This window comes from Lithobates pipiens, unplaced genomic scaffold (genome assembly GCF_037356315.1).
Source record: "Lithobates pipiens isolate NorthernLeopardFrog02 unplaced genomic scaffold, aLitPip1_a1.2 Scaffold_30, whole genome shotgun sequence".
NCBI classification, from domain to species: Eukaryota; Metazoa; Chordata; class Amphibia; order Anura; family Ranidae; genus Lithobates; species Lithobates pipiens.
In genome coordinates, this window is record NW_027507791.1 from 36,120,497 (window position 1) to 36,133,720 (window position 13,224).

The 13,224-nt window shown below is 46.7% G+C and overlaps 2 protein-coding genes across 8 annotated transcripts in view; one reads left to right on the forward strand and one right to left on the reverse strand.

Moving 5' to 3' along the window:
* LOC143942631 (NACHT, LRR and PYD domains-containing protein 12-like) overlaps positions 1-13,224 on the reverse strand; it is a 1,996,551-nt gene that overhangs the window by 1,069,742 nt on the left and 913,585 nt on the right. The window lies entirely within an intron of this gene.
* The window catches only part of LOC143942632 (NACHT, LRR and PYD domains-containing protein 12-like), a 305,905-nt gene that overhangs the window by 427 nt on the left and 292,254 nt on the right, over positions 1-13,224 (forward strand). Inside the window, exon 1 of one of the 7 annotated variants that reach the window (XM_077463991.1) lies at positions 9,180-9,199. The exons of the other annotated variants lie outside the window; for them this stretch is intronic. The gene's annotated coding sequence lies outside the window, so the exon portion shown is untranslated. Of the gene's footprint in view, positions 1-9,179; positions 9,200-13,224 lie in introns of those variants that run through there. 7 annotated transcript variants of the gene reach the window in all.

Here is a 13,224-nt window from a genome sequence, read left to right on the forward strand (position 1 = left end):
GGAAGATAGCGCCCCCTCCTGTCTCCAAGTCATTGCCCGTAGCTCTTAGAGGGACATTTTATTTATTTATTTTTTTCAAATGACAATTTTTTTTTTTTAATTGCATTTTAGTGTAAATATGAGATATGAGGTCTCTCTGACCCCCCGGATCTCATATATAAGAGGACCTGTCATGCTTTTTCTATTACAAGGGATTTTTACATTCCTTGTAATAAGAATAAAAGTGACACAATTTTTTTTTTTTTTTAAAAGAACAGTGAAAAAAATAAAAAAGTTAAAATAACAAAAAAAATTAAACATTTTAAACGCGCCCTGTCCCGCCCGCATATGAAAGCGGTGTTCAAACCACACATAGGAGGTATCGCCATGATCGGTAGAGCGAGAGCAATAATTCTAGCCCCAGACCTCCTCTGTAACTCAAAACGTGCAACCTGTAGAATTTTTTTTTAAACGTCGCCTATGGAGATTTTAAAGGGTAAATGTTTGTCGCCAATCCATAAGCGGGCGCAATTTTGAAGCACGACATGTTAGGTATCAATTTACTCGGCATAACTTTATCTTTAACAATATAAAAAAAAATTGGGCTAACTTTACTGTGGTCTTATTTTTTTATTAAATAAATTATTTTTCCCCAAAAAAGTGCGCTTGTAAGTCCGCTGCACAAATACGGTGTGACAGACAGTATTGCAACAACCACCATTTTATTCTCTTGGGTGTTAGAATAAAAAATATATAATGTTTAGGGGGTTCTAAATAAAGGGAAGGAGATAGGCAAGCAATAAAAAAACAGGCAGAGGAAGCTCCATTAGCATTGCTGGTTGTCATACCAACGGCCACCACAATAGGGCGCCAGATTCCAGAAGGAATCATAGGACCGCAGAAGGCCTCAAAGCCGTGGCCTGAACGGGCCGTGGCTGATCGGCCCGACGCGATCACGCGGGGGGGTCCACGTAGACAGGATACCCCCAGCTGTGCTGCCCCAGGTGCCAGGTTGCTAATTCTAGTCGCAAATGCGACCTGGCACCCGGGTTTTGTCGAGCCCTGCATTAACCACTTCCCGACCGCCGCACGACGATGTACGTCGACAGCATGGCACGGGCAGGCATATGGGCGTACATGTACGTCCCTGCCTTCCCGCGGGTCGGGGGCCCGATCGGGCCCCCGCCCGGTGCCAGCGGCGGTCGGTATCCGTGCAGGAGCGATCGGTGATGAGGGGGCGGCCATTCATTCATGGCCACCCCCTCGCGATCGCTCCTGACGAATGGGAGTGAAGCATTGCATCACTTCCTCTCCTGTAATGTAAACACAGGAGAGGAAGTGATGTAATCTCTCCTCCGTGTCGGTATTTTTCGTTCCGGCACCGAGGAGAGAGGATCGGTGAGTTGCACAAGCACTACACTACACAGTAGAACATGCCAGGCACACTCACACCCCCCTTTTACCCCCCGATCACCCCCCCAATTACCCCTGCCCCCTCAGTCACAGTGACACCAATGCATTTTTTTTTTTGCATTGGTGTCATTTGTGACTGTAATAACTGTTAGGGCAGTTAGGGTTAGCCCCCTTTAGTTCTAATGTACCCCCCTAACCCCCCCAATAAAGGTTTAACCCCGTGATCACCCCCCGTCGCCAGTGTCACTAAGGCTGGGTTCACATTGCAGCGGTTTATGAGAACGGATGTGATTCGCACCGCACTGCAGTGCAAATCACATCCGATATCTGCGATTCGAGTTCAGCCATTCGCTGCACCCGCCGCAAATTCGCACGGGACCCTTTTTTTGGTCCGCAGCAGAATCGGATCGCATGGGTGTTCACACCATGCGATCCGAGTTTGCAGATCGCACTGCGATATGCGAACTGATCTGGGGGTGTCATTAACATTTCACTGACACTCCCAGCAGTTCGCATAGGGCAGTGTGAACTGCCGCCGGGAGGCATGCGATGCGGGAACCCGCCGCGGATTCGTGCCGTTCCCGCATCGCTCCAGTGTGAACCCAGCCTAATAAGTGATCGTTTTTCTGATCGCTGTATTAGTGTCACAGGTGACGCTAGTTAGGCAGGTAGGTATTTAGGTTCGCCGCAGCTTTTTATAGCGCCAGGGACCCCCATATACTACCGCATAAAGCCCCCTGATTGCCCCCTAGTTAACCCTTTCACCAGTGATCACCATATAACTGTTACAGGTGACGCTGGTTGGTTAGTTATTTTTTTATAGTTTCAGGGCACCCGCCATTTATTACCTAGTCTCACTAGTGTACCCCTAAATTTAGGGGTGTCTACTTTCCAAAATGGGGTCATTTGGGGGGGTTTGTGCCATCTTGGCATTTTATGGCCTTCAAAACTGTAACGCCCTTAGAAAGCCTGAAGGCGGTTCTTGGTTTCGGGGCCCCGTACGCGGCTAGGCTCCCAAAAAATCCCACACATGTGGTATCCCCGTACTCAGGAGAAGCAGCAGAATTTATTTTGGGGTGTCATTTCACATATGCCCATAGCATGCGTGAGCAATATATCATTTAATGACAACTTTATGTAAAAAAAATAAAATAAAATTTTTGTCATTATTCAATCGCTTGAGGCAAAAAAATAAAATATTCAATGGGCTCAACATGCCACTTATCAATTTCCTTATGGGGTCTACTTTCCAAAATGGGGTCATGTGGGGGGGTTTTGTACTGCCCTGCCATTTTAGCACCTCAAGAAATGAGATAGGCAGTCGTAAACTAAAAGCTGCGTAAATTCCAGAAAACGTACCTTAGTTTGTAGATGTGACAACTTTTGCACAAACCAATAAATATACAGTTATTGACTTTTTTTTTACCAAAGACATGTGGCTGAATACATTTTGGCCTAAATGTATGACTAAAATTGAGTTTATTGGATTTTTCTAATAACAAAAAGTAGAAAATATCATTTTTTTTCAAAATTTGCGGTCTTTTTCCATTTATATCGCAAAAAATAAAAATCGCAGAGTCAGTCAAATACCTTTAAAAGAAAGCTCTATTTGTGGGAAGAAAAGGATGCAAATTTCGTTTGGGTACAACATTGCATGACCGCGCAATTACCAGTTAAAGCAGCGCAGTGCCAAATTGTAAAAAGACCTCTGGTCATTTACCAGCAAAATGGTCCGGTCTGAAAGTGGTTAAGGTGAAAAACCTTCTGTGCTGCAGCTGCCCCCAAAGCCCCCCCCCTTTTCTTACCTGAGCCCATCCGTTCCAGCAATGTTCATGAGCCCAGCAGATCCAGCCACTGTCTCCGTTCTCACTGGATAGATTGATAGAAGCAGGAGCCACTGGCTCCCACTGCTGTCAATCAAATCCAGGGACACGGGAGTGGGGGCAGCGCCGAGTTCTGCAGTCTGTGTCAATGGACGCAGCATTGGGACTCGGGACCACGCCTGCACTGGTGCCCCATAGAAAGCGGCTATCCTTGGGGGCAACCGATGAAGGGGAGGGGCTAGGAACCCCCGCCCGGGGCACCCCAGAAGAAGAGGATTGGGGCTGCTTTGTGCAAAACCCGTACACAGAGCAGGTAATTATAACATGTTTGTTATTTTAAAAAAAAAATCTTTAAAATCACTTTGTATAAAAGGATTTGTATTTCTGTCCATCCAGTCCTGAGATTTGCACAGCTTTGTTATACATAGTTACGTATGTAATATATTCCCTCGGCTATCACAGTGAATCTAGTATATGAGCAAATAAATCTAAAAAAATTGCAGCTAGATCTAAAGTGTATAAATACAGTGCACTAAAAATGGGTTAAGATAAAAGAAGTGATCAGCGCAACTAATTAACCACTTAACAACCGGCCCATAGCCGAATGACGGCTACAGGGCAGTTGTTTAACTCTGGGAGGCCGTCATATGACATCCTCCCAGAATTCCGCTCTCACATGCCCCCTGGGGCACGCACTCAAGAGCATCCGTGACCGTCGGGTCCAAAGGACCCGGCGCATCACGTTAAACAACCACTCAGCGTAGCCGTTTACCACGTGATCGTCAAATGACGGAGCGATCACTTGTAAACAAAAGCGCCATTACCAGCCAATACTCTGCCAATACCAACCAATACTCGCCAATACTCTGCAGTACCCTGCCAATACTCGCCAGTACTCTGCCATAAAGATACCCTGCAATACCCAGCCATACTCAGTGATACCCTGCAATACCCAGCCATAAATGCCCCCCTCCCCTCCCGCCGCCCTCCGGTGCTTCTACCGACTTGCCAATACGATCAAAGCCAGAATCTTTTTTTTATTTTTTTATTTCAGGCTTCCCAGCTTAGAGGTGAGATGCAGGGTCTTATTGACCCCCCATATCTCTCTGTAAAGAGGACCTGTCATGCCATATTCCTATTACAAGGGATATTTACATTCCTTGTAATAGGAATAAAAGTGATCAAAAAAATTATTTTTGGGGAAAAAAATGTCAAACTAAAATAAATAAAGTAAAATGAACAATAAAAAAAATGTTTTTTTTAAAGCGCCCCTGTCCCCATGTGCTCGCATGCAGAAGCGAACGCATACATAAGTCCCGCCCACATATGAAAACAGTGTTCAAACCACACATGTGAGGTATCGTTGCGAACATTAGAGCGAGAGCAATAATTCTAGCCCTGGACCTCCTCTGTAGCTCAAAACATGTAACCAGTAAAAAAAATTTAAAAAGTGTCGCCTATGGGGATTTTTAAGTAGCGACGTTTGGCGCCATTCCACGGGCGTGTACAATTTTGAAGAGTGACATGTTAGGTATCTATTTACTCAGCGTAACTTCATCTTTCACATTATACAAAAACATTGGGCTAACTTTACTGTTTTTTTTTTCTTTAAGCACAAAACAGTTTTTTTCCCCAAAAAAACGTGTTCGAAAAAAAAATATCGTGCGAGATAAAAAGTTGCAACGACCACCATTGTATTCTCCAGGGTCTTTGCTAAAAAAACATATATAACATTTTGGGGTTCTTTGTAATTTTCTAGCAAATAAATTATGATTTTTACATGTAGGAGAGAAATTGAATTGGCCTGGGTGCTCCAGAACGCCTGAAGGTGCTCCCTGCATGTTGGGCCTCTGTATGTGGCCACACTGTAAAAGTCTCACACATGTGGTATCGCCGTACTCAGGAGTAATAGCAGAATGTGTTTTTGGGTGTAATTTGTTGTATGCATATGCTGTGTGTGAGAAATAAACTGATAATATGACAATTTTGTGAAAAAAAAAAAGTAAAAAAAATCTTGATTTTGCAAAGAATTGTGGGAAAAAATGAAACTTCAAAAAACTCATCATGCCTCTTACTAAATACCTTGGAATGTCTTCTTTCCAAAAAGGGGTAATTTGGGGGGTATTTGTACTTTTCTGGCATGTTAGGGTCTCAAGAAATGAGATCGGCCGTCAGTACCTCAGGTGGGATCCATTTTCAGATATTGGCACCATAGCTTGTGGACTCTATAACTTTCACAAAGACCAAATAATATCCACCAATTTGTACTTATTTTTACCAAAGATATGTAGTAGTATAATATTGGCCAACATTTCTGAAGAAAAAATTACTAATCTGCTAAATTTTATAACAAACGCAGAAAAATTCATTTTTTTTACAGAATTTTCGGTCTTTTTTCTTTTATAGCATAAAAAACCCAGCAGTGATAAATACCACCAAAAGAAAGCTCTATTTGCCTGAAAAAAAAGGACAAAAATTTCATATGGGTCCAGTGTTGCATGACTGAGTAATTGTCATTCAAAATGTGAGAGCACCGAAAGCTGAAAATTGGTCCGGTTATTAAGGGTGTTTAAAGCGGAGGTCCACCCTAAAGTGGACCTTCCGCTCATGGAATCCTCCCCCCCTCCGACGCCACAATTCGCACCTTTCAGGGGGGAGGGGGTGCAGGTACCTGTACAGTACAGGTATCTGCACCCACTTCCGGGATAGCTCTCTGCGGAAAGGGGCGTAGATTACGCCCCTTTCTGAAAGTCCCCCGCTGCCTGCTGGGAAACACGGATCCCAGAGACAGCGGGGACCATCCTTATTGCGCAGCGCAACTCGCGCATGCGCAGTAGGGAATCGGGAAATGAAGCCAAAAGGCTCCACTTCCTGATTCCCATACCAAAGATGATGGCGGCGGCAGCACCCGAGAGACGATCGAGAGATCGGCTTCAGGTGCCAACATCGGGGGCACACAAATGCGCTTCTGGAAGAATGGTCAAACATTCCCATAGACACACTCCTACACCTTGTGGACGGCCTTCCCAGAAGAGGTGAAGCTGTTATAGCTGCAAAGGGCAGAGCCAACTGAATATTGGTGGGACAACTCGAGGGAAAGTCACGTGACCTGTGACGCAATGCATCGGGAGGAGCCAGTGACGTCACTCCGGTGCTCTGTTATACGGGAGGTGCAGTGAGGAGGAGTAAGCTGCCCACGAGCCTGATCGTTACTAAGCGTTTACACCACTGACTGAGTGTATTAATCTATTGTATAAGTCAGTGATGATTTGGCAATCTTGCGCAATGATATTTATCCTTTTCATTTTAAAACCACAACACACGGCGATTTCACTTAAAGAGGGAGTCCGGTGAAATTATTATTTTTTTTTTTTAAAGTCAGCAGCTACAAATACTGCAGCTGCTGACTTTTTTTTAAAATAAAGACACTCACCTGTCACAGGGTCCAGCGCTGTCAGTACCCGAGGCCGAACCATCCCTTGATCCTCGGAGGCTGCCCCCCGCCATCATGGGTATGGGAATCAGGAAATGAAGCCTTTGCGGCTTCACTTCCCGGTTCCCTACTGCGCATGCACGAGTCGCGCAATGCAATAGGAATGCTCCGCGCTGTCTCTGGGACCCTTGTGTGTCCCAGCAGACAGCGCGGCGGGACAGGAAGAGGCATAGATTCCTGTGGGAGTCTATGCCCGGAAGTGGGTGCAAATATCTGTCTTAGACAGGTATCTGCACCCCCCCTCCCCCTGAAAGGTGCCAAATGTGACACCGGAGGGGGGGGAGGGTTCTGATGAGTGGACGTTCCACTTTAGGGTGGAACCCCGCTTTAAGATCGCACTCTGAAGGTCAGATCTGATCATAACCTGGCTGGCTGAAAAGTGACATTTATTTACTTTGCTTGGAAGGTGAGCGGGCAATCCACACACAGGTGGGGGTGAACTTTTATATTTGGTTATGTTCACGGAGGAGTATATTCACATTTTTTCTTTACAATTTTTTTATGTTTTTTTTCAATATGTATTTTAAAGCGGGAGTCCGCCGTTCTTTTTTTAAAAGCCAGCAGCTACAAATACTGCAGCTGCTGACTTTTAAAATAGTGACACTTACCCGCCCAGCGCGCCCGCGATGTCAGCACCCGAAGCCGATCTCTCGATCGTCTCTCGGGTGCTGCCGCCGCCATCTTGGCTATGGGAATCAGGAAGTGGAGCCTTTCGGCTTCATTTCCCGGTTCCCTACTGCGCATGCGCGAGTCACGCTGCGCAATAAGGATGGTCCCCGCTGTCTCTGGGATCCGTGTGTTTCCCAGCAGGCAGCGGGGGACTTTCGGAAAGGGGTGTAGATTCTCCGGAAAGTGGGTGCAGTTACCTGTACTGTACAGGTACCTGCACCCCCTCCTCCCTGAAAGGTGCCAATTGTGGCGCCGGAGGGGGGGGAGGATTCCAATGAGCGGAAGGTCCACTTTAGGGTGGACCTCTGCTTTAAGGTCACTATGCAATATTATTATTCGTTTTTTTTTTTTTTATTGCACTATTATTTCTATAGCATTATCAAAAAAGTATTTATTCCCCCCCAAAAATCTTCAATTTTTTAACAGGCTGAGGGAGAGAAAATGGGGAAAAAATATGCTTTTTAAGTAAAGGTTCACTTTAAGTGTTTGCCGACCATCCACAGTACTTCTACTGCAGCTGGGTGGCTCATACGTGCACAATTATGTACCTGTTTGTAGTGGTCTTCTTCTGGGTCCACGCCCCCATTAACGCAATGACTTCGCCCGGGACCCCGTCGATCGCCTACAGCCAATGATAGACCAGCCTGTGCCTGTAAAACCTGGCAGTCGATCTCGCGGTTTGCTCTCATTCTGAACTTGGGTTGTCGCTTTTTCTTCAAGCCAAACCCAAACACTTTTTTTAAATTTTTTTAGTAGAATCTTTTTTATTACGTTTTTCATTGGCATACAAACTTGCCCACACAGGGGTCAAACATTACCCACACAGGGGCAAATCCTCTGATGTGGCAACGGACCATAACAGGACACATCGTACAGCAGCAACAGACCGCAACAGGGCAGACCAACAAAAACACAACCTTACTTATCTATACCCCAATGTGGGGAGAGGTTAGTTCAGGAGAGTCTGTGCTCAATATTATAATGACAGGATAATGTGACATGAGTACCTGTGCCAACCTTCTATCATACTATAACCATAATGTTAATCTAGGGGTTAGTTACTGCATCAGTTGCCGTAGTATTATCTAACCAGGAGGTCCACACCTTTTCACATTTTTGTGGGAAACCCCTGCCCGAGAAGGTGGCTCTATAAAGGGGCAAACTGGCATTCACTAGGTTTTTCCAGAAGCTGACAGAGGGGGAGATGATTGTTCCCAGCTCATTGTGATGGCCTTGCGTGCATAGTACAGTAATTGGGATATAAGTATTTTCCTGGCTCCGAGGATTGACTAGCCCCAGCAGCCAATATTTAGGATCATAAGGGACACTAGTCTTAGTAATCTTAACTATCACATGGAGAACTTCCTTCCAATAATGTGCAATTGCTGGGCAAGCCCAGAAAATGTGAAAGAAATCTCCCGGTTGATAGGAGCAGTGCCAGTGACATCTGGTGCAGTCTGTGGGGTGTGTAGTGAGCTCTGTGTATAATTTTGGTATTGGACCAGTTTGTCTCTGGCTGAGACCAGAGGGGAGAATGGAAAATCCCAAATCTCCCTCCAATCACCTTCATCCAGCTCCAGTATGTCCCCCACCCATTTCCTGTGAAGGGAGGACAGCTCGGGGATGGCAGCAACCAGCAGGGATCCGGAAATCTGAGACGTGGGTTTCTCCAAGTCTTTCACCCGAAGGGTGGATTCGAGCTCAGAGTATTCCAGTATGACTGGCTGACTCAACAACTGACACCTATAAGCAGAACACCTAGAACAAAAAGTCGCTCTACCTGTCTGCGATTTTCCCCCCGGACTCCTCTTCATACCCTCTGGTAACTGCAAAGACTCCACTCTTAAACGCTGGACTTCATTGCCTGACTGAACTTTAATTCTGCCTTACTAAGGCCGCGTACACACGGGCGGACTGTATGGCCTACTTAGTCCATCATACAGTCTGACAGACAGTCCGTCATACTTTCCACTGAACGGACTTGACCACACACGGATGGCCAAACAGTCCGTTGAAAGCTTGCGTATACAGCACATACGATGGGACTAGAAATAGGAAGTCCAATACACATCAATGGCCTGTAAATCCTTTCTGGGCATGCGTCATTCTTAGTCCGTCCGACTAGCATACTGACGAGCGGATTGTCCGCTGAAACCAAAGTAGGACGGACAAAATTTCGAAAAATCCGAAATACTTAGTAGGACGGACTGCACGCTGAAAAAGTCCGCTGAAGCCCACACACGAGCGGACTGTCCGCTGAAAAGTGTTTCGGCGGACTAAGTAGGCCATACAGTCCGCCCGTGTGTACGCGGCCTAAGTATTCGAAACTACTGTCTATATTTGTTTATTTTTGAAAGTGTCACTTATTTTGTATTATGCTGCCCTGAACAAGATGAAACATTTCACCTTATTCAGTTGCCCCCTTTTGCACTGAAATCAGTCCAGGCCAGTTGTAACCCCCCCCCCCCCCCCTACAAGGCTGGTTTAATCAGCTTTTAATTGACTAATTTTGAATCATCCCCCCCCCCCTACACCTTCCCAGTATAAATGTAGTTAATTTCTTGGGGTGGCTGGCGAGGGTTTAGGCTGGTCACTCCTGCACAAAGTGTCACGCCAGCAACAAGTGTTTGGCACTTGTACATGGGCACTTTGACTAGGGCACTGCTACAAAAAGTAAGTACAGACATTGATCCACTGCTATTTGGCAGGTTCCACTTAATACTATAACTTACCTCAGCCTTCCTTCTATTCCCCTCTCCCCACCCTCCAACATGCTCACACTAATCTTTGTTATAACGTCCTCTCTCCTCAAACTCTCATTTCTTTATCCCCCATCTCCAGCCCCCAACCTTTACTTATCTCCCTCTCTTCTTCCCACTCCCTATCACTCCACTTACCACCTCCTGCTCATTCTAAGCCTACACAGTATCACCACGTCCATTCCACCACAGCATCTGCCCTCCTATAAATCCCACTCCCGCCTTACCACCCTCACCCTCCTACTACTCCTAATATCTAGTGACATTGCACCCAACCCCGGCCCTCCCACACCCAATTCCCACCCCCAAAATATGCGGTCTACCTCCTCCAACAGTCGTAACTCCCACCTTCTCATCCCAATTCCCCTGTTTCTACAAGTCAGCCCCCCTCTTTCATGTGCCCTCTAGAATGCCCGCTCAGTCTTCAACAAACTAGCCTCTATCAATGACCTTTTCCTCTCCAAATCCCTTAATCTATTTGCTATAACTGAAACCTGGCTCCAGGAATCTGACACTACCTCTCCAGCTGCCCTGTCCCACAGTGGCCTCCTTTGGACTCATTCCACCAGACCCAGTGGATGAAAAGGAGGTGGCGTCGGACCTCTCCTCTCCCCACAATGCACTTTTCAGGTACTTCCCACACCTCCCTCTCTTTCCCCCTGCTCTTTCGAAATGCACTGCATTCGTCTTTTCTTTCCAGTTTGTCTGAGGGTCGCAGTTATTTATCGACCTCCAGGACCAGTGTCATGCTTTCTGGATGACTTCTCTGCATGGCTACCCTATTTTCTCTCATCTGAAGTACCTGCCATCATCCTAGGTGACTTTAACAATCCAATCAATGTTAATACTGCAACCACTTCTAAACTACTCAACCCAACCTCCTCTTTTACCCTAACACAATGGACACAAACCCCCACTCACTCCAACGGTAACACACTCAACCTCGTATTCTCCCACCGCTGCACTCCCTGCAATTTCTCTAACACGCCCTTTCCTCTCTCTGATCACAACCTTATCCGTTTCACTCTCTTTGTCTCCTACATCCCATGCTGCCAACCTACAAACCACTACCCGCAGAAACCTTCGCAACCTCAACCCTTCCCTTCTTCATTCTGCTACTGGTGGCCTTTATGACAAAATCACACCCCTATCCTGCCCAGACCTAACCACTTCCATCTACAACAACACGCTGTCATCCTCCCTAGATGTACTTGCTCCTCTTGCTACAAGCAGAACAAGGCCACGTCTGCCACAACCCTGGCAAACAGACGACACCAGAAGTCTCAAGAGACACAGCCGTGCTCTTGAGCGAGCATGGCATAAATCTAAGTCCCTGCAAGACTTTACCCTCTACAAATCTGCCCTTCTCAAATACAACTCCTGCCTCCACACTGCTAAGCAAAGTTAATTGTCGCTCCTTTTTTGTTTATAGTGCAAAAAATAAAAACCGCAGAGGTGATCAAATACCACCAAAAGAAATTTCTATTTGTGGGGAAAAAAAAAGGATGTCAATTTTGTTTGGATGCAACATTGCACGACCGCGCTATTGTCAGTTAAAGTGACGCAGTGCCGAATTAGCAAGTGTTTTGATCAGGAAGGGGGTAAAAATTTCCAGGGCTGAAGCCGTTAACTAGAAGGATGACTACTGGTCTGTGTGTAAATACCAATCAATTCCCAAAAGGGTCCCCAGAGAGCCCCTCCTTACATCAGGGTCCCCAGAGAGCCCCGCCTTACATCAGGGTCCCCAGAGAGCCTTCCCCTTAAAATCGGGGTCCCCAGAGAGCTTTCCCCTTAAAATCGGGGTCCCCAGAGAGCTTTCCCCCTAAAATCGGGGTCCCCAGAGAGCCTCCCCTTAAAATCAGGGTCCCCAGAGAGCCTCCCCCTTAAAATCAGGGTCCCCAGAGAGCCTCCCCCTTAAAATCAGGGTCCCCCAGAGAACCTCCCCCTTAAAATCAGGGTCCCCCAGAGAGCCACCCCCTTAAAATCAGGGTCCCCAGAGAGCCCCGCCTTACATCAAGGTCCCCAGAGAGCTTTCCCCTTAAAATCGGGGTCCCCAGAGAGCTTTCCCCTTAAAATCGGGGTCCCCAGAGAGCCTCCCCCTTAAATTCAGGGTCCCCAGAGAGCCTCCACCTTAAATTCAGGGTCCCCAGAGAGCCTCCCCCTTGCATCAGGGTCCCCAGAGAGCCTCCCCCTTAAATCAGGGTCCCCAGAGAGTCTCCCCGATAAATCAGGGCCCCCAGAGAGCACCCCCTACTTACATCAGGGTCCCCAGAGAACCTCCCCTCCCCATGGGGACTCATGCAGAGACTCAGGGCTATAGCCCCAAAAGCCACCCCCTAGTGACGCCACTGTTAGATGCTATAGAGTGCCTAAAGTTAGGAGCACCCCTAAAGATGACACAAGGTTGGTCAGACATTAGAGGGCCTAAGACACAATCATTCGTAATAACCAGCCAGTGTCTCTTAATAGTTCTTTTTACTGACCAGTGCTGGCTGGAGTATGTAGTAAAGAAAGCCAAGCCAAAATCCTCTTTGTTATTCACTCGAGGGGGTATAAAAACTGGCCCTTGGGGACCGTCGACAACCAGGAAGGGTAGTGACAGGAGTCCAAGGGAATATACCCATTTCTTTCCGTTGGTTTGAAGAAAGTAGAGGTTACAATTCTCTTTTCCTGAATTGAAATCCTTAGATCTAGGAAATGAATTTCAGTGGGACTTATCTCATAGCTGAGAGCTGTTTTTATTCAAATAAGACAACAAGGCATGGGCAGATTGAACATTGCCATCTCAAATCAAAAGGATGTTGTGGACTGGAGCATTTCCCGGTGGATGGGGGCGTTGTCCGCGAGAGAAGCCAGCACTAGTATATGCAGAGCTGGAGAGGAGGAGCTGGAGTGGCTCCAGCCTGCCTATGTGTTACTGTAGTAGCCACGACGTCTCCTCAGCTGAAAAACACACATGATCCTAGGGACACATGACTGCCCCCTCTTCCAGCATCCTGCCCCTCTCCTCCTATCTAAAGACACCAAATGAAAACAAGAGGCAGGTTGTGCATTCATAAAATGTCTGCCCTTTATTAGGTGTGTTACA